Below are 21,121 nucleotides of genomic sequence, written 5' to 3' on the forward strand. Positions count from 1 at the left end.
ATATAACTCGAAGTCTTCAAACTATGATTCAACTATCCAACAAAAGACACAGGTACAACCATTCTATGTTTAAACTTTGCTGGCTTTAAAATCTCTAGCTGATACCATTTGATAACATATTTTGATAGAACTGTATTCGTCGGAAAGCTCCTTTCTTGGCTATTTAATTTGAGATACAATCGATCTGCTCGACTTTATTCATGTTTTTCCTTTCGCGATCCAACAAATAAAACCCTCGAAGCGCTTTTAAAGCAATCAATTTGAATGCCAATGCACCGAAAATGCTTCACATTTGCAGCAGACATACACTCACACACACGCATACACACACCTGGTGAATAAAGCGCCGTAAATTCGTTGCAGTGACGTGTGTTAAGCACCGGCAGCATAATCGGTCCAGCACCCAAATCATCCAGCCGGTTGAAGGGTGGTGGGAAACCCCAAAACGAGGTGGGGGAGGAGGAGCTGGCACATAGGAGGACCGAATCACAAGATCATTTATAGTACGAGAGTACGAGAATACTCATGCTGTCCGTGAGTGTGTGTGTGTGTGTGTGCTGATGTGTACATAGACACACTGGCCACTCGCTGTGTGTATGCTTTCATTAAAATGTGTAGCCAGTTCCGTCCTTTGACGCGCATCGCACCCCGCATGGTTTTGATGGTTTGACGAGATGCGAGACGAGACGCACCGGCACCGGCACTAGAATGCAACGCGTAAAGCTTCCCAAGCTTCCCACACACCTCCTGTGCGCAATGTATGTCACCGTACCCTACCTCGATCGGATATGTCGGCCAAGCGGGGTTCGGTCATTGATGGTAAAATTCGATGGCTCCCGGTAAATAGGAAACCCCGAAAGCCGAAGAGCCAAGCGGTCGCTGCACACATGCGACATCGTACTATGCTCGAGTCCGTCGGGTCGTGTCGAGTCGGCCCGAAAGTTGGTGCGAGGGGCATGCGCTTTGCCGCCCAACTGCCGCGCACAATTTATGAGCGGTGAGCGCGCCTGATGCGTTCAATCGATAATCGGACCGGTTCGTCGCCTACTGCTGCTGCTGCTGCTGAGCGTTTCAGGAGCCGGTGCACTTGCTGCAGTTCTGCCAAAGGTGTCCAGCTAGCGCGCCATCATCAATCGCAAGCTTAATGAGATACTCACCCCCAAAAGCGCGTGAGTGGGCGAGCTTTTTCCAAACAAACGAAAGCAACTCACTGAGCGCGAGTGCGCGCGCTCTCACGTGTCGCAAGCTTTTACACGCCTGCTGTGATGTGAGTGTGCTAGTACTTACATTCGAAAGCACTGCAACTAACGGTCCACTCAGAACGCGTGCCGGCAGACCGGAATCATCAATCACAGGCCACACCGTAATGGGGGCTTTCTGTTGGGTGTTTCAAAAAGAAAAGGCTAGGATGGAAAATGCAAATAAAAAAGCGCACACGCTGGCACTCACCAAAACCATACCCCGAAGAGACGCAGTTGAGAAGAAAACTCGCGCGTGCTTTCGGCGCTGCTGCTGGGTCGCTCAGTGTTCGTCCTATCGGCCGACAGTGATGCAACGCTGCAACGCTTATCAACGCGATGCATTGGATGGGCTGGAATGAACACTGACCGTACAGGCAAGCAGTGTAAGTAAGCGGGCGGGTGTGTGTCCTGACCAGTGCAGTTCCTTTTAATTCGAGCTTTGTGTGTGTGTAGAAAATTTCAGTGTTAAAAAGTGCGCTAAAGTGTATTTGGTGTGCAGTTTCGTTGAACGTAAACCATCCTACCAGTGGAGTGTACATTATTGATTGTGCAATTTTCTCCATTCGAGAAGGAGAGATTCAATTAAAAGTGCTGTGTAGTGTAAATGAAAAAAAAAGCCGTTTCGAGCTAGTTCGGTAGCTATGAATCATTCGTTCCAGCATTTTTTCCACCGTGAGATCGATAAGAGGCTGTAGGCTTCATGCGTGTCTGCAGTCGTGCGATAAGAAGCACCATTTTTAACCGGCGAAGCAAACACACGGACGCCAACGGGAGGGAAGAGTTGCAGTGCAAATGCATTTTCAATTAACTCTCTTCTCGTGCTTTCTCTCTCACACTGTCTCTGGCACTCGCTGTCTCTCTCACCATGCTTTGCTTGACAGCATCCTAGCGATGTTACGATACGTACGAAATCGGTGTTAGTGTTCCCCCTGTTCGTCCGCAATTCGTAGCAAAATGCATCTCTCCGGTGGAACTCACACTCACACCTTGCTGCTTTGATTGTGGCTTTTCCTCGTTCGTCCCTACCCCACGAAGAATTGCAAATTGAAGCAAGCCATGATGCCTATCGTGTGCGTGTGTGAGCGTGTGTTAGTTTCAGTTGAAAATAAACGCTTCTTTTCTCTCTCTTGGTGTCAGTGGTGGTGGATGATGGCGGTGGCGTTTTGGTGCAGTTTTTCTTCCCGCCCGCCGGTGCATTGATTCACGTGCTTCGGCTCGAACATAGCCGAAAACGTGTACGGTAAAGCGTGACAGATAGCACAGGCACAGGCTGGAGGGAAGGGTTCATACAAAAACACGTGTACGTGTTGTAGTAGTGCTGGTAGTAGTAGTAGAAGTAGTACTAGTAGTAGTAGTGGTCGGGACCCATTTTTTCCTTGTCCTAGTACAAGCCGGTTTTGCCGGCAATCTGGTGAGTGGTATGCGTGTTGTGGGGCTGTGTGAAAGTGTGTACTGGCTGTGTACGTATGCGGATGCACCTAAGCAGTGCAACGCCGCTGCGAACTGAATGTGAAGCACAAGTGCAAGAGGGAGCAGGGAGCGTTAAACGTTCATCTTGTCGGCAAAAAAAAATCAAAAAAAGAAATATTAAAAACGAAGGAAGTCTATCAAAGAAAAGAGGTGGAAAAGCGAGGAGAAGCGAAGCAGCAGTTGATTGGAAATGAGCGGCCCATGAGAACAGGTAGGTAAAGGTGGTAAAAAAAAACAAGACTTACATCATATTGCAATCTACAAAGTGAAGAAAATGGACAAAAAAAGAAGCTGGCAACGAATGTCACCAAATTGAAATCAATAGTCTGGAATATGGTCGAGGGGGAGCTGGGTGGGTGGGATTTCGCTGTGTAAATCAATGCTTTCTCACGTACGAAATCGTGAGCGTGAACGTGATTGATGGTTGGGCGATGAGTTTGAAGAAGATGAAGTAGAGTTTTTTGTTTCCATTCCTCTGCGCGGGATGTAAATGAGCGAAAAGCAGTTAAGGAGAAGAAAAAAAAAACGATTTTTGCTGTATAGGGAAATGAAGTCTTATTTTTGGAATTCGTTTTCGACTACAAAAAAATGTTACATGCTTTTGGATTGATTTTGAAGCCCTAGAATGTTTTATCAGAAACTCACCTTGATGTCTTTTAATGTTGCGTGCTGATTAAAATTAAGCCTCCCATAACTAGACAACAATCAATTCTGGCCCACCGACGCGTCAATAACGAGCAAAAGCGAACCAGACACTGAACCAGACATTTGCTCAATAGCCGTATAGTGCTACTTCCTCCCCCAACTGGCTGCCGCCAATTGGTTTGGTTTGGTTTGATTTGAGATTAGTTCGTTTTGTTGGTGTTTTTTTGCTTCTTCTTTCTGTTGTTGCTCCACGCTGTATAGCTGCTGTCTGTCACGGTACAACTCAGACACTCTCTCTGGCGTGGTCTGACATGGTCTAGTGTGGTCTGGGCAGTAGAGACTAGGTGCTAATCATCACAGAACCACACTACAAAGCAAATCGCAATGGAAAACACGAACCTCCCGAACGGTAGTACGAGAAGTCTGGCATTGTTGTCTGTTTCTGTTGGTACGGAGAGGGAGCAAAGCGATGGTCCCATAATCGAAAATGGGAAGTGAACGACCTTCGTTCTTCTTTTTTTCTTCTTCTCTGTTTGTCGGCTGGTTGCATGGTCGGATGTATGAAAGTGAAAATAAATAAACAGCGGTAAAAGTGGAAAGGGCACACAAGTTTTTTCAAACTATTTTTTAAGGTTTTTTCCATTTTCATTTGAAGGTTAGTTTTCTTATTGTATCTTATTTTATGATGATGATATGATTTATGATTTATGATTTATGATTTATGATAACAAATAACAAATTTTGTTGTTTTTTGATTTTTTATGATATTTTTTTGGTTTTGTTGCATTATTTGGTTACTTATTGTTTTATTTATTTTTTCAATTTTATTGTTTATCTAAATCTTTCCTTATCTGTGAATAATTTCGAGTTTATTAGTTATTTGATCTTTTGACTGCAAGAAAAAGCTTTCCAAACCAACCAAAAAGAGTTCATTTTTACAAAACTGTACTTCCTTGGTTAAGAAGACTGTAAATAAAAAAATGCAAACCAATGTAAAATCATCGATCGAACCTGGTTTCGTTACAATAAAAGATTCAAAATGGCCTTACGAAAGCTACGACCACACACACACACACACACACACACACACACACACACACACACACACACACAAAGGGGCCCGAACAAAATGCCCAAGCCATGTAATGAAAATTGGCAGCAGACGGTCCCAATCCCATCTGGAGAACGTTTCCGCAGCTTCCGATTTTTCCACCGGTCAAATGCACGCTTACTGCCCACGATGCGCACGATAAAATCGCACGGAGGAGCAATGGCGGAGCTTTGCTGCAACCAGCCCTGTAAGCACAGCAGCCTCGGTTGCCCGTCTGTGTGGTTGAATGTATGGCTGCAACGTTCGTGGAAGGTGATTGCACCTTTCCTCCCACGTGGAAAGCATTTAATTTCTGACTCGTGCAGTTATGTTTCCTCCTGCTAAATGGCAAAAAACACGTTCAAACCGGCATTGCACATGCTTCTCCGTGTGTATGTGAAGCTCGAAAGCTTGCACCCGTTGCCATCGGTGTGTTGGTTAAGCCTTTGCGGGAACTGCTTCCAGTTTGACCATTTTTGGGCAGTTCGATTACGATTTTCCTGTCCAAACCGCTCCAACCCTACCTCCCCACGGTGGGAAGTGAATGGAGCATGGATCAGGATGACCACCGGGTAGGAGCTTATGCCGGTTTGTGTCACACGGCTCCATACGATGGCTGTGTGTATGAGTAAATTTGCATCGTAGTAACCAGGATAAAGGCATGCGTGTACTACGCACTATCGACAAGGCAACGCAGACACACACACGTTGCGTATGTGTGTATGTGTGTTGCATGTGAATCTCCCCCCTACTCCTCATCCTCTCCTTCCACCCCATCCACACGCTTGAGCATACGCACTTTACGCGACCAGTTGTATCGTACGCAATGGAAGCGAATGGAGCGTACAAACGGGCACGCATACGCACACGCGCAGGTGGTGCAATGTGCACTATATATCGTTTTATGGTAGTGAAAGAGAGACAGAGAGGGAGAGAAGAGTTTTTGCGATTGCAAGGTGCAGTTTGGTGATGGTAGAAAAGGGATGATAATTGTAGCGTGGGAAATTATAGAAACCCACACCAATGTACAGCTGCGCCACTGGCTGGTGGCGCCACTGGCTGGTGGAGAAAGGAAGGGAAATGATTTCATTGATTTTTCGATTTTGGATGGATGTGGAGAGGTAATACAGCTCCAGGTGTGTGGCGGAGCAGCAAGCGTCCGAGAGTGTTTGATCGAACCGAGCCGGTCGCTATACCCATACACATGGAACATTTCCGGTAGCGGCAATGGGGAGCTTTGTGCAATGGAAAAGTGCAATTTTCCACGCACCACAGGGGGGTTGCTACCGCGTTACGTTGCGATTTGGAAAACAGTTTCCGTTCAAATCGCACCTATTTGTCCGAAGCCTTTCGGTGGTATATTTTTCTATTTCCTTCTCTCCAAAGCAGTCATTCGCAAAGGCTGTTCAAGACTAGTGTAGAAGATATGTTTCATGTGAGGGCAAACAAAAAAAGAAGGTCAGTAGCCATAACTGTCCCCCGTGAGCAATAAAACGATGGAAAAGGCCTGCAGCCAACGAAGCCAGCAGACATTTGAAGCGAACGCGTGAACGCGTTCTACCCTTTTCACACCGTGTCACGTGCACAGACGCACCTGCAGCTGGGGAGAAGAAGAAGCAGCCGGGGCCAGCTCCCCGGAAGGAAGTTCAATTTAAAGTTTGCTTAAAGTCGACATGCCATTAGCACGCGCTCAAAGCGCTCGACCGCTCGGAATAGTTCGGACGAGCAATCGCACCTCCCTCTTCCGAAAAACGGACACACGTGCTCGGGAATTCCCCCATCCCGGTGACCGCTTGAACGCCCCGAACGCGCTGTCACAGTTGATAATAAAGTTGATAGTGCAAAGTTTGCTAATGTCGGGGCGGGTTCGGTCTGTCTGTCTGTCTGTGTCGGCTGTGATTGTGTGCCTGTGTGCTAGATAATTTTTCGGAACATCTTGTCCGTCCGGCATTCCTTTTGCGACAGTTGTAAATGGTTCTAATCGTTCGAAATTGCAGTGGAAAGTTTTGTGCACGCTCGGTGCTGTTGGTGTTGATTAAAAGTGAGCCACCGGTGAATCCGGTGGAGGTTGCATGTGGACAGTGGCTGTGGCTGGGCTAGATTGGTTTTGTGCTAAAGGACGCATGCAATGAGGAAGAGAAGGAAGAGTGAGTATTTTCAATAAAAGTTTGTTTAACAAAAATTATAAATGGAATTTACGGGAAGCTGGAAGCATCCTTGAAAGAATTGCTCCATAAAACCCTTGAAGCTTCGTATTTTGCCTTTGATCAGTATATCTGTTATCCTTGCCGAACTACTTCAACAAAACGTACATGGCTATAAATATTGCTTTATTTGCTGTGAAACCCACTAAACTCACGATTGAAAAAATCACGTTTGAATTAGGTTTTTACACTGAAATGGTAGGGGAAAGCGGGGCAAAATGGACCGGTTAAGGATTTTGATCTGTATCTTATTGGTTAAACCACTTTAAACTGTTATTTTGACATTAATCCATACTTCAACGTCTTTTTCATGAGAAACAATCATAAGCCGACGCATTAATAACAAAAAATGGATTTTATAAAGCATCATCAAAAGTGGTGAAAATGTATTGTGTGGGGCAACATGGTCTTACACAAAATGTCAAAATACATCAAAAACAAGGGGCAAAATGGACCACAACATTGAACTTCAGGCTTTGGTTTAAGCTCTTGCATCGCGGTAGAATTGTGAGAGTAGAAATTTAAGTTCAGTATTTAATTATTTTGTTGAATAATTTAGTCAAATGTCAAATTTCAATAATTCACGTGTTGTCAGTAATTTTTCTAGGCTAGGGTATTGTAGCGACCTTAGCTTACACCACAGCCACATCATGTTGCTGTCCTGTCAAAACATAAAGACCATTTTGCCCCAAGTGAAACATTTTACTAACTTTAACACAAAACACCTTAAATTAGATTAAAATGGCTACTTTTTCACGTAAATCATAGATGAATATCATGTGCCTGGATACACATTATTTTTTTTGCTTTAGTTAAATGTTAAATTCTTACGAAAGCTTATTTTCGAGACGGTGAAATTTTCATCGTCTATAGCAAACATATTAGTTGCTAAATTACTCACTTATTTTGAAATCTTATGTTATGAAACGTTCGTGGCGGACTTTAAACATTGTATTTGACGTTTTTCAATCATCAGAAATCATCATAACCGTGTTAATTTGCCAATAATGCAGGTGACCATTTCGCCCCAGCTAACCATTTTGCCCCAGGTTCCCCTATCTAAAACAATCTCAACAGTGACTACAGTTAAGCTTCGCACTGCCATTACCAGCACCGTGCGCCTGTAAGCCGTCAACCAGTAGCGTGGACAGATTACTTGGCATTGGAAAATCACACAGACAGTTATGGAACAGTTCGAGCCGCCGCAACCGGTCGGGCAGTGGAGCTCCGAACGAAATCGTCGCTATTTCGTTGAACGTCAAGTGTAGCTCACGAAGCTGCGCAAGATCCGCGAACGATTCCAGCGGCAGGTGAGTGATGCGGTTGTGATCGAACAGCAGCTCCGTCACGTTCGGCAGCTTCTGCAGGCAGGCCGGTATCTGCTGCAGTCGATTGAAGGACAGCTCCAACCATGCCACACTGCCCAACACATCCCACGGGCACAGGTCAAGCTTGCGCAGCGCGTTCGACACAAGCGTAATGTGCTTGAGCTGGTGTGCGCGTAAACTACCCGAGAGGCTTTTTATCCTGTTGCTCGTAAGGTCCAAAAATTCCAGCTCGCCAAAGGGTGCAAACAGGTTCAGATCGACCGTGGTGAGCGGGTTGAGGCGTATTAATATTTTTTTCACCTTCGATGCCACGCGTTCACCGGGGGGCGCTCCAACCAAGCTGGCCAGTTGGTTCTGGGTGAACTCGAGATGGAGCAGCTCCTTCAGCGGGTAGAACACGGTTAAATCAAGCTCAGCGATTTGAGTGACGCTTACTACAAGCTGCTTCAGATTCTCCAGCTTGGCCAGCGTGGAAGGTACCGCCGCTAGTGGTGCGAAGGCAATGTCTAGCGCGTGCAGGTGCGCATTGGCCTCGAATATCATGCTGCTGAGACCGGTACGGTGCAGGGAGATGCTTTGCAGCGTGCAATCCGTGGTCAGGTGCAGTGTTTCCACATCGGAGCGGTATACAGTCACATTGCCAAAGGGTGCAAATCTTCTCAGTATCGGTCCGTCCAGAATCGGAGTAAGCAATTGATTTAAACTGAGCAATCCGGTGGTGTCGTTCAGCTGGTCGAGTATGGCGTACCCCTCGGACGCAACGTTCCAGTCCTTTAGGTGGCACACGTCCGCGTGCCGTGGGCAGATTAGCTGCACTGCTCGAACACGCGCTGAAATAAACGCAATGCTGAAGGTAGAGGAGGAAGAAAAAGAAGAAGAAAACACTCCCGATGAGCTGCGCTGAGTTGGGCAAATGGCGAAGCGAACCAAACCTTGCGACTAGCAACAGCAACATGTTGGAAAATGAAGCGAGTCACAATTCAGCTAACACTGAGCGCGGTGTATGATTGTTTGGCGATTTTTGTTGAGGCGTAATGGAAAATAAATTAGGGGTTGTTTATGAGTTCTCAGAATTCGCTAGTGATTCGACGTGCAACGTAAAATGTTTGTTTTGTTGTCTGTGTTTTGATGCTACCATGGTCACTTCACACATTGCGCAGGTTTGACTGATTGTTGCATCTTTACACTCTTAATAAGATGATGATGATGATGATAATGATGATGATCATGGTGATCGCTATCTGATTCATTGCGGAGGTAATCTTGCTAAGCGCCTGATGGTATGCAATTTAACTTGTTATACATTTGCACTAGTGATGTGCTCTCTGGAGCGCATTCACGACTCCGATCCGACTCCGGCTATTGTTAGTACAATTACGACTCCTGCAAAATGGGAACCACTAGTTCCGCCCGCAGCCGGAGTCTTCCGTAGTTGTAGTCGTCTGGGTCGGAGTCGTCCGGAGTCGCCCGGAGTCGCCTGGAGTCGCCCGGAGTCGCCTGGAGTCGCCCGGAGTCGGAGTCATTTGAAGGATTCCAGAGTCATGCAGAGTTGTTCGGAGTCTTCCGGAGTCGTCCGTAATTGGCCGACTCAAACAACTCCGGATAACTCTAGGTGGACCTTCCAGATTCGGTTCCGATTTTGTTGGAGTTATATACGGATTTTTTCTAACTTCACCTATCACTAGTTTGTGCTAGTATTGGTGCCGAATAAATTGCAGTGCGGTTAATGTTTTAATATGATAATCAAACGTATTTAAGAAAAATAAGCAATATAATAGAAAAATAAATAATTTCATGTTATTAGCCTGCTTAGGAATAAATTTTACTTATGTTTTTTTTTGCTCTCTTTTTATCATTTTTTGGTTTTTCGCAAATTTTTTGAAAATTACAAAACATTTGACCCGAAAAAAATAAATTTTTATTTAAAAGCTCTTCGTCTTTAAACCCCGGTTTTTTGCCAAGAGCCTAGCGAAAAGTACAAACGGCATGAAAAAAACGCCTGAAAGGTAGGCAAATTGCACGACATTGTTGCTGTAGCAAGAGCCACAAAGGGCACAAGGTGTCCAAATTAAGATTTATTCTTCCTTTTCAACCATATTTATTGCATCTTCTCTCTTCTTCACCCCTCCCTTCCCACTGCTCGCCTTAATACGTGTAATTTAGCGTTCCTGTTCGCTCGCAATGCCCGGAAGCAAACTGTTGATACTCGAAAGCAAAGCACAGGTCGCGCCCTTTTAAGGCGGGGAAGTCTAATTTTCAAATAAACATTCCTCCCCATGCTTTGGCTGCTCCATTGTCGATAAGAGCCGGTGCATTGTGACGCGATCGGTTGACTGGTTTGGTGCGCGATGGTTTGGTTAATTGAATTCCGTACTCCTGGCGTACTTTCGCGCGGGGCGCAATGTGATTAAAGAACGCAGCTAAATATAGCCCTGCGAAGTGTACCGCGCACTGTTCGAGCATAATGTGGCCCCGCGGGGGGGTAGGCTTTTTGAAAGCAGGCACCACACCGCTCATTATTGTGCTTGTTATCAGTATCGGCGTGGCAGGGCTGGTAACATCATCGGCGGCATCATTTTCCAAACCAGCTGGTTGCACAAACAGGCGGTTGTCGTTTTACATACGCTTCGTTATCTCGCTGCTGCTGCTGCTCGGTGGCTGTGCTTTTTTGTTGTTATCCTGCTCCTGTTCATCCTGCCCTTTCCTCCACTTTCGCACCCAACGTGAGAGTAATGTTTGCGCTGTTTAGTTGGTTTATTTATTTTAAAAGGAAATCATTCACAAGAAAAGGGGCCACCACGGTGTAAGCGGGATGTGTTTTTTTGTAAGAAAGTAAATAAAAGGAAAAGAAAAACGTAGATAAAAAACACAAGGAAGAGATAAAAGGCAGTTTAGTGAAGATAAAGAAATAAACACAAATCCAGCAGCTGAAAAGAACCGCACGGCACATGAAAGGAAAATAAGAGAAAAAAGAGAGATGGAAAAGTTGAAAGAAATCGAGACAAGTGCAAAATGTTATTTGATATTCTATACTACCAAAGGGCCGCACGATCGAAGATAAAGATGTTCACAGTTTGTCGCTGAAGGAAAGAGGAAAGAAAACACCTTTTCGATGAAATATCTGAGTCGTTTTTCAAGTACCTAAAGCATATTTTGCGCAATATGTAAGCATTTTTGCGCAGAAATTTTATAAAATAGTATTTTCCAGAATTGAATCAGGCTAACAAAATGGCACGAGGCACAATTACCAAACCAAACATGTCTGGCTTGCTGGTCCCGTAGCAGTAAACTTTCCAGCGAACGTTATTGGCAGCGCACGAAAATCGATTCCATCCAACTGGCAAAAAGTTCCCCAAAAACACAGCTCCCCACCGATCGTGACAAAGTTTGTGTCACCGAAGCGTTCGAACTACTACCCGGACCCGGGCTTTGCTATTTTATATTCCGCCAAGCGTCCTTCCGCATTTTGATCGAGCGTGTCGCCGGCAACGTACACTAATTGCTTAATCTTTTGCCTGGCCCAACTGGCCCCGTAGAAACATGGAGGATTTTTTTCGGGCGGGCTTGCTGCTTGCCGCCTCTCTTGTGCACCTTCCGCACAGCAGCGGAAAGCGTTGTTTGTTGCTGTTTCGACGGTTTCTCCTAGAAATTTAAAACGAAAACAAAAAATCCCCAAGCCACGCTTAAGTTCATTTGCGCACGGCACGATGCAAAAGTAAAGTTTTTGAACTACCTTTCAACAATAATTAATTTCCTCCAAATTAGTGCCGTGGAAAACGGCGTCAAGCATAGAGCGGGCGGCAGGCGAGCTGTAGTGTTTGGTCGGACCCGAAGCAAGCTAAATGGGCTGCTGTGAATCTGGCGAATCTGGGAGGAAGGAGATTTTTTGTTGTTGTCCCAGGCTACCGTTGGAGTGACAGTGAAAAACAGACACTGCAAGCAAGTCTGAAGAGCCTGCAAGCCGGGCAAACATGGTCGATGGTACCAATTGCGAACCGTTTAGCGCACGGGCTGGTACCCAGTATCCGGCAGCCGGTAACCCTGCGCTGTAGTCTGTGGTGAAGTATGCCATGCCCTTTCCAGCCCGGAGCTCGGGGTGAAGGTTCTCGAAGGTTCGATTGGATGGAAAATTCGCCTCTCGCAAACGCTGGTACGGCGGCAACACAGTGTGGCTTTTTTCGCCCTTTTCTCCTACAATCCGCGTGCATTTCCATGCCGAGATGAAGGGAATTTTAAAATTTACATATTAATTAAAAAACCATTTTCCACCATCATCTTCACTTAATGTCAGTATCAATTGCAGTGCGCGTTTGATGGTACGGAAAAACACGTGCACCTTTTTCGGAAGGTTTCGGCCCCGATTACAATGGGGGCAAGTGGGGGCTTACGGTTGTCGGCGAACGGGACGTTGATCGACTACTCACACACACACACACACACATTGAAAACGGCACAAGTGCCCGTGTGGCAGATCAGATTGGTTCAAACGGGCCAGGCGTCCCCATTGAACAGCGAGGCATGGAATGTTCACCATGGCATACCAGTTCTCTGTGCCCTACTGCCATGGAATGCTGCTGGCTAGCAGGTTGTAGAGCACTTTTGAATATTATTTGTTTATGCGTGCGTGTGTGTGTGTGTGTGTGTGCTTTTTTTGCTGTTGCGTTGCAAGTTTTGCGAGCTTCACCATTTGCCCTGGAATTTGCCCGAGCGCGGCGATGTAAAATCGTTCGACGGCGTGGTATGGACAGTTGCAGGAAATTCTTCGAAATTATCATAGTGGAAATTATTTTTTTTCCTGCAACTATTTCGCCTGCAGTTTGCAGATTGAATTATGCGAAATTATTCGGACATTCGGGACGGACATCGGAAACGGGGCAGAATGGCGGCGAAGGCGAATAGTGTGCGCGGTCGTTCGTGAATTGTAAAAGTATTAAAGGATGAAAGTGATTAAAAGAACAGTATGTAAGTATGTAGTAATTTTATTCTAAAATTGCTTTTCTATTTCCCCTATCCCCTAAGTGTGATAATCGATTTCCGCCTAAATGTATGCAATCTGCAACACATTCCATCTTTACTTAAAAGACTAGGGATTAAGCTATTGATGGTCCCATTCTAAAAATGTTTCTCTTAAAAAAAACAAGTTTTGCTCTGCCCCATTGGCCTATTTCTCTTTGCGTTCCTTTGTTTGTTTGTTTATGTTCCGAAAAGCCACACCTTTGGAGCATTGATTATAATGTCTGTACCCACACTCATGAACTTCCCAGGTCGGTGGGTAGGTAAACGCACTTGACTTGAGGAAACACATCATCCTCATTGCCGGTGTGCCATCCCGAACCCACGACCGTGATGGCCGGTAATTGAGCGTTGTCAAAATAATTCAATTTCCTATGCCCGCTCCCAAGGGGCGATCTCCGATTTGCCTAATGACTTCCTGCTAAATACTTTGATCTGTTTCATTTGACTCTGCCTCTTTGCAGGGGCGCATTGGAGGATAGACAGGGATAGAGAGGCGGGAAAAAACACATCTAGCTTTTATGAGACCAACCAAATACAAAAAAAGAAAGCCCACACACAACGTAACGTCAGTGCGATGGGATGAAAAAGCAACTTTCTGGCTGTGGGTATCCGGTGTGGGCTTCCATTTTAGGGGAGGTGCTGAGTGGAGGGTGCCTTATTAAAGTGGATAGATGCAATGGCGTGGCTGAGAATGAGTAGAAGCACGAGTACCATGCAGGATGGGATGGGCGATGGGCAATGCGTACAATGTGAATCTTTAAATTGTCTCAGCGAATGAACGAAACTCACTGTAATGGAGCAAGCTGTATTTTTTCTCTGCTAATGATAAAACCGTGAACTGTGGAGCATTATGTGGGAAAGTTTATGTTTGTAGCGATGTTGTGTTTTTGTTTAGGCGTAAGATTAAACCAAGAGGTTAGTGTGTTTGTATTGGGGGGAAATGGACAGAGATGGAGCAGAAATAAATGTACTATTTTATTTGTGTTTCTGTGCTGTCCTAGTTAGAAATGTAATCAGCTAGAAAAATATTTACATTATCTAGATTCTCGTATCAAGACGCATTTGTGTGAATATCATTAAATGCCAATAAGAAAAATTATGCAGTAACGCATATTAACGTTCAGCCTTTGGAGCCTAATGTGGCAAAAGTCTCAATTGAACTGCAATAAAAACGCCTAAATTTATGCAATATTTTTTTGCTTCGGTGCTTTAATGGCTTAATAAGTATAAGTTATTGTAAAAGTTCCATGTCTGAGAGTTTAAATAGATTTCTTCCAAAAATTTTTACACTTTCAGTTGCTTCAGTTTGGCAAACAGATGAAATGGGAGTAATATTCCTATTAAAAATAGAGAAAATGTTTATTAATCCCATACTTTTCGCAGCAGGTCAAGCAACCCCATTACCATTATTACCATTGTTTATTGTTTTAAATACAACCTATGCAATATAAGCTACATCGCCTAACTAGAATTTACATTCAACAAAAGAAAGAAAAAGCGCTAATAAACATGCGATATTATAATAATCACAAGCTACCCTTTCCCTTGCCACCGAGACGCCCCTAAAACAAACACCGACGCAACGCGCTGCTGGCGCTGTTCATTCATTCTGCGCTTAATAAGCTGTAACGTACGGCTTCGCCGCCACCTACCCATCCCACCCGTTGATAGGTGCGTGTGCATATTATTTCCCTCCCGCCACCAGCGTGGCCTAGTTACCATAAAAACAAACCTGTCATGTCACCGGGCATGTGCTTGCGTTGCCGTTGGTTGACGTTGTGGAAAGCATATAAAAGGAGTACAAAACACTCTCAATCACAACCACACACACATTGGGACAGCATAAACGCACACGTGTGCCACCCTTGTCTCGTGTGCCGCCCTAATGAGCACATTCAAGCTGACAGGAGTTGGTTGGACGAGCTCGGGCGTTTATTTTGTGTTTTTTTGTTTTGCATTCCCATTCCCGCCCGGAAAAGGGTTTTAGCCGAATCGAAGCCGCTGCTTTGTTGCTCATCTCATTTATGATGTTCACGCGGACGCACGCTTGACTGTGAAGGAGGCACGAAACAGTAAGAAGGACATGAAAAGGTATTCAAGGGTTATTTTTTTATTCGTTGCAATAGGAGGCAATGTTTGCGCGGCAAAAGAAAGAAAAGGTGAAACATGAAAGGCTGACACGTTGAAGAGCTGTGCGCTGCGTGACTTTATTGGGAAGCGATGTAGCGATGCTCCCCTTTCCTGTTTGCCGTTTTCGAAGCATAACATCGCATCCTGCTGTGCATTAGCGTAAACATAAAAGAAATGGAGGTTTGTAATAATTATTTTCATATTTTACAACAAACAACCACTTCCTATAAAATACATGCAAACAATGATAATGTGAAATGGGAAGAATTTTACACTGTTGCACCACCAATGCAGATGAACCGGAAGTCGAAGGAAAGCAACAACATTTCCTACACCACATCAATTTGCAGAAGCGTAAGTGGAGGAGCGTATAAAGTCCGATTTTCAAACCGTGGAAGCGATTTTCCATTGTCCTCTTGCTATCGCAAATGAACCGTTTCCAGTAGGCCGTGGAGATGGCTACAGAAAAAGAAACAAACAAATTCTCTACTTAAAAAACCGAAAAGAACGAGAGAAAAAAAGAAATAGCGAAAGAACGAATGAGAGAGAGAGAGAATGTGTGTGTCCAATGTGAGTGATTTAAAAGCAGGAACAAAAATCTTGATAAAAGAGGGAATTGAAATAGAACAAAAAGAGAAGGGCAAAAAAAACAACGACAAGAAAATGAGAGCCTTTATTTCATCTCCTGAGATTTGCGGAAAGGTGTGTGTGTGTGTGTGTGTGTGTGTGTGTGTGTGTGTGTGTGTGTGTGTGTGAGCGCTTTCGTTCTTCCCCGTTTCTTTGCACCGTTGGAGTTGTCCAGCTGGAGAAGGCTGAGATGTGTGTTTTTTTGGTTTGGTTTTCTTCCTTCGGTAAGCAGCATCTCCATCCGAAGGATGCGCGAAGGATGCGTGTAGCCTGATAACGGCCGAGCAGTAGAAAAGTCACTGGAAGTGTATTAATTCTTTCACTGTGTTTTTTTGTTCACTCTCATCTCTCCCCCCTGCGAGGGCTGTGTACGGATTCACTCATCATCCGTTCTCCCTGGAGGGGATTGCCGGCTTTCGTGCGTTGGTTCGGGCTCTGCTAATAGTCTTTCACCTAGCCTTGAGACTTTCTGCATCATTTGCTCCGTCACGTTGGGAGAGAGCGAGAGAGAGTTGGTCAGGCTTTTCCTTTTTTTTGTTGCTCTATTGTTTGTGGGGAGTTGAAGGATCTGTTTTTTGCCTTGCCTACTCGATGAGATGTTGACAGAGGAAGAAGATGGAGAAAAAAAAGAGAGACACACACCACCAGCAACCGTAGGTCGTGTTCAGTGCTGTCCATTTCTCACCGTTTATGCTCCGGCATACGGTTCGCTCTCTCTCTCTCTCTCTCTCATCTCAGCTCGGTCTCATCAGGATCTCAGCATCAGCATTCAGCGCGTGCTTATCTCGCTGTCTGCCTGGAGGGTATGTGTTCGTGGCGGTATCCTGTTGCTGTCACGTTGGGCCTGCCGTCAGTTTGAATCTTGCGATTCGTCGGGACGGTTTTGCCTAGTTGTTGGTGCAGCTTCCGGAGCCGGTGTACGGCATACGGTGGCGTTCTAGTGCGATTCGTGTGCTTTTAGAAGCTGCTCGGAGCTATGGTAGTGTGAGGTAGTGTGTTGCTAGTACATTTGCAGTACAGGTTGCTTCTGGTATGTGTTGTGTGGAGTGAACAAAATAGCAAAATAGGTTAGTTTGGTGAAAGTTTTATAATGGAGCTTTTTTTTAAGTGATATGTAAAACAGGTTTGCAAAAAGTTTAAATTTAAATATAAACGAGCAGCAGCTGCCCACCAGGTGGACCAGGTGACGAAGCAGTAGTGTTGGTGAAGCTATTATTTACCCATGCTACCGCACATGGCCCAACCGTTGGCCCAAGGTGTTTGCGCTGACAAATGGTACGATCTTAAGGTGTGCAAGTGCAAATGCTGTGTGTAGGAAAATGTGTGACAAAGTTTTCAGCGTCCTTTTTACTCCTGGTTGTATGCAAGAAAACGGGGTTATCTTTTAAGGAGCAAAAAAGGGAAAATTGCATCAAATTAGCTGCCATAAATCTCGCCTAGCAAAAGGAGGCACCTCCCTGGAGGTGCCTCAGTGTACGTGTACGATGGCCGAGCAGACAACCGTTTCGAAATTTATCAACCACTCAACGGGTTGTCTCGGACGACATCGATCGAACGTAGGATCGGAAGCAAATGGCTCTATGTGTGTGTCTGTGTGTGTGTTCTTTTTCTTGTTTAATGTGAATTTTCTTCCACTGCTACGTTCATACGATTGAACTCGGAACTTGATCTTTCGAACTCGTTGTTTTGTTGTTGTTGTTGTTGTCGTAGTTGTTGTTGCTTGCTTTGCAAATCACGACCCCGGAAGAAAGGATGAAAGACGATCCCAACCGACCGGGGATCGCTGGAGTGCTGGGCCGTTGTCGTGTTCTATCAAAGTTGTGAACCACATCAGACGTCTTGGCCGTAATTGAGCCTGAAGTGCTTGAGTGGGTGTGATTCCTGCCCCTTCTTCGAAAGAACGTTCACGGGGCTCTGGTGCTGCTAGCCCGATACGTCACTATCACCATCCGCATCATCATCATCATCATCGTCACCTTTTGCTTGGGTCTTTGATTTTAACTCTTTTTTGTTGCGTTGTGATGGTGAAGAAAAGTTGAGAGGGGGGCGAAATATTAAATAAATCATCTTGCCCCTTTTTGCCCGAGAAGCGGCACGTTTCCTTCACCGTGCCTTAGGACTTAGGAAAAGGAAGTGAACGCAAGGAAAATGAAAAAAAAGGCAAACTAGAAGAAAAAGTGGTGATAATTTTTTTGCCAGGGCATTTGATTTCGGAAATAAAAAATAAACTCAACCCCGGGTGTCCCGGGTGAAGGTGACAGGTTACGGGATGACACGACCACTGTTGGGGAGAGAGGGGGAGAGCGTAGTGGAAGCTGGGAAGAATTATTCCCTGTCATCGTGTGTGCGTGTGTGTGTGTGCGTTGTACAGAGTGTCTTGTGTTCCCATCGAAAGATTGGCCATCAGCGCCGAGGGGAAGACGAGATTCCGGCACGCGAACCCACGGCGCTCGGCGAAGACGACACTTGAACAGAAAATTGGATTTCCTGCTCCATTGGAGCCGGGCTGGATACACATAAAAAGGGAAAATTGTGCACAGCAGCACACGGAGCAAGCAAGGTACCGGATAAATTCGCGCTATTTTCTGATCATTTTTGGTGTCCCCCCCCTCCCTGCCATCGTTGGTTCTTCTTTTCATTTTCTTTTTTGGGATGGTTGAATTATAGCGACACACTGGGGCGTTTATCGCGATCCGTACGGGGTAGGTTTCGGGTTTGAAGTATTTTTATTATTAATTTTCTCTATTGAATTGGCACGCACTCGAAGCGTGAATAGAGAACGCTGGAACGGATGAGAAGGAATAGTCGGGAGAATTGGTTGGGGAATCTTGGAGGCAACCGCCCTACCAAGGATAAGGAATTTAAGACGGATGAAAGCGTTGTTTCAAAGAGATCTGTATCTCTACATGTTGCTTGGCCACTTTTTGTCATACACGTTTGACAACGATATGTATCAGTTTGAGAGTTTGGTACATTGTTCATGTGAGAAGTTGACAAAGAAATAAACTAAAGGTACACAATGCACACCATAAATAAGATACCTTTTGTGTGGAAAAGGAAGAAAGAGGCTTTTTGCCCAATGCAATACACACAGCTCTACTCAAATAGTTTATTATGCTATAAAGATCTCATTGGAAAAGTATGAAATTTATTAGCAAACCAACAATGAACATCAATTCTCAATGTAATACATTAAATTGGTATGGATTTTAATTCGGTATTGATTCTTTGCGAAGAAATATGTTCCGATGTTTCGAAAATATTCAATTTATTCAATTATAAAAGTTTTAGTTTAAAAAACGAACGACTTTGTTAAAAAAGTTAAAAAAATGGATTTATATTGCCTTTTTATTTTCTTACACAACTATTAAGCTGTTAGGTATTAGGTTCATTTGCTTTAAACTACAAATTTGTGTTAAAATTAGCAAAGAATCTATTTGGATTCATATAAGAATCTAATTATAAAAATAAACTACAGGGATAATATTGATAAAAACCTCATAACCACATATGCTAAACAGTGCATCCCCCTTTCCGTGTCGAATGCACTTCCCAACCCCTGATCGATAAAGGGAATGGCTTATTAATTCTGCGATAACGAGCCATCTCCTCGATGCGAGAGAAGCCTCAAGTGCTGCCGGGTTGAATGGAACGGATGCATCCGGGGGGAAAAAGGGTACACTTATGCACGACCTTATGCACGGCCGGTTTGCATCCATGAGCAGCTGTGCCATGATTTAATCTGCAGTGGTGGAGGTTGTTTTTTTTTTGTTGTTGCTTGCTGCCAAGCTCAGCCCCTTTTGCCATTCCGCACCATTAGCAGACGAGCAGCAACTTTCGATGTTTTGCTTCCCACACTTGTACACATGTATTGGGGTTGCAGGCAGGATCAACAAAAACAGCATCCCTGGAGCAGAAAGCAGCGGCTGGGTGTGAGGTCCCGCCTAGGTTGAGTGGCGCGCTCGGTCGTGTGCGGAAGCTGGTTCTACTGTGACCATCGGTAGGTCGTAAGATGTGGGCTAGTTCGAAGTTGCCAAACCCATTCGGGCAGTATGTTGCTTATCTCGTGGTGCATGCTTTTCTGGTCCATTTATACATACACACACCACACCACACCACACTTTACGGTAGCAGGTGAATCAGCATTACATAAATTTTTCTCAACGAAAAACTTTGGCCTTTCGCAGGCGCTGTCCCTCCACTCAATGGCCCACCAGAGATTCTGGGTACATGCATGTATTTTGAAGTGGAAAAAACCACCGTACGAACGATGTAAGAGGGGCAAACACACGAACAGAGAAGCGCATCGTTAGCAGAGCAAATTAAAAAGCGTATAATTTACGGCACAGTGCAGGTTTGGGTTTGACCCCGTACCTTACTTTCATTTAAAGCCAGAGTAATAGTACCCGTGGACCGACCATCGTTTCGGCTGGCAGTCAGCTTCAACGCGAACCACGAAGATCACGGCACGCGGCATTGAGGGGAGGGTCAAAGCAGATCATAGATCACATGGCCTGGTATTACAAGCGCACCGAAAAAGGGTTGCCTTTTTCTAGGTCAGGCAGCCACCGGTGCAAATGCTGGAGGATATCGATACATTTGAATCAATTCCACGACAGCGTTTCGCCACGTCAGCGTTTATAAATGCACAAAACGCCATTTCATGGTGCCAGCTGGAACTGCCGGTGCTGCATTTCACTGCCAAGCAAGTCAGCCGTGTCATGTGCGTGTGTGTGTATGTTCATGCTCCGAGCTGATAAAAATCGATTCGAGAAGCGGGTAGCGTGAAATAAATGAAAACGTATGGCAAAAGCTCCACCGGGAAGCTAAACACCACGTGCACCAATGTGCACCGTGTAGAAGTGGTTCCTTCTAGCTTAACGGCGTTTTTTTTTGTTTGCCTCCTGCAACGTATGATAAATGGCATAAATTGCGCATGATTTGTAGGGGAATCGTTTTATATCCGCTATGAATAATTTATGAAGCGTTGAAAGTTTCGAGAAACAATTTAAATAAACTGGTGAATGTAACGTGTTTGGTAAAAAAAGGGGAATTTTACTCAAGGATTTAAAATACCCGGCATGTTCTGATTAAATCGTTTAAATGGGTCTATTATTTTTGTTAAGATACAGTGTCAGCGCTTTCTTTCGGGATTTAGCATGAAAAGTTCTGTCACGTAAAAATTAACGTTGCAATGCGCCTAAATGTAGGCATTGTAAAATTACAAAAAGACCTAAAAGTACATAAAATAGATAAATTGATTGATAGCGCCTGAGTGTATGCAATCTTTAGCAAAATGATAAACATATGTGTTGCATACTTTTAGCAGTCGCAAAAACAATCGCGTATGAAGCCGACTAAGAAAGCAGG

General features: G+C 44.8%; 1 protein-coding gene across 12 annotated transcripts in view; it reads left to right on the forward strand.

Moving 5' to 3' along the window:
• The first annotated feature begins 1,506 nt into the window (after positions 1-1,506).
• The window catches only part of LOC1270011 (cell adhesion molecule Dscam2), a 108,154-nt gene continuing 88,539 nt past the window's right edge, over positions 1,507-21,121 (forward strand). For 6 of the 12 annotated variants that reach the window (XM_061644126.1, XM_061644132.1, XM_061644135.1 and 3 more), the window contains exon 1: positions 16,590-16,818. The gene's annotated coding sequence lies outside the window, so the exon portion shown is untranslated. Of the gene's footprint in view, positions 1,625-16,588; positions 16,875-21,121 lie in introns of those variants that run through there. The other 6 variants (XM_061644129.1, XM_061644137.1, XM_061644128.1 and 3 more) reach the window with 6 other exon arrangements.

This window comes from Anopheles gambiae, chromosome 2, assembly GCF_943734735.2.
Source record: "Anopheles gambiae chromosome 2, idAnoGambNW_F1_1, whole genome shotgun sequence".
NCBI lineage: Eukaryota > Metazoa > Arthropoda > Insecta > Diptera > Culicidae > Anopheles > Anopheles gambiae.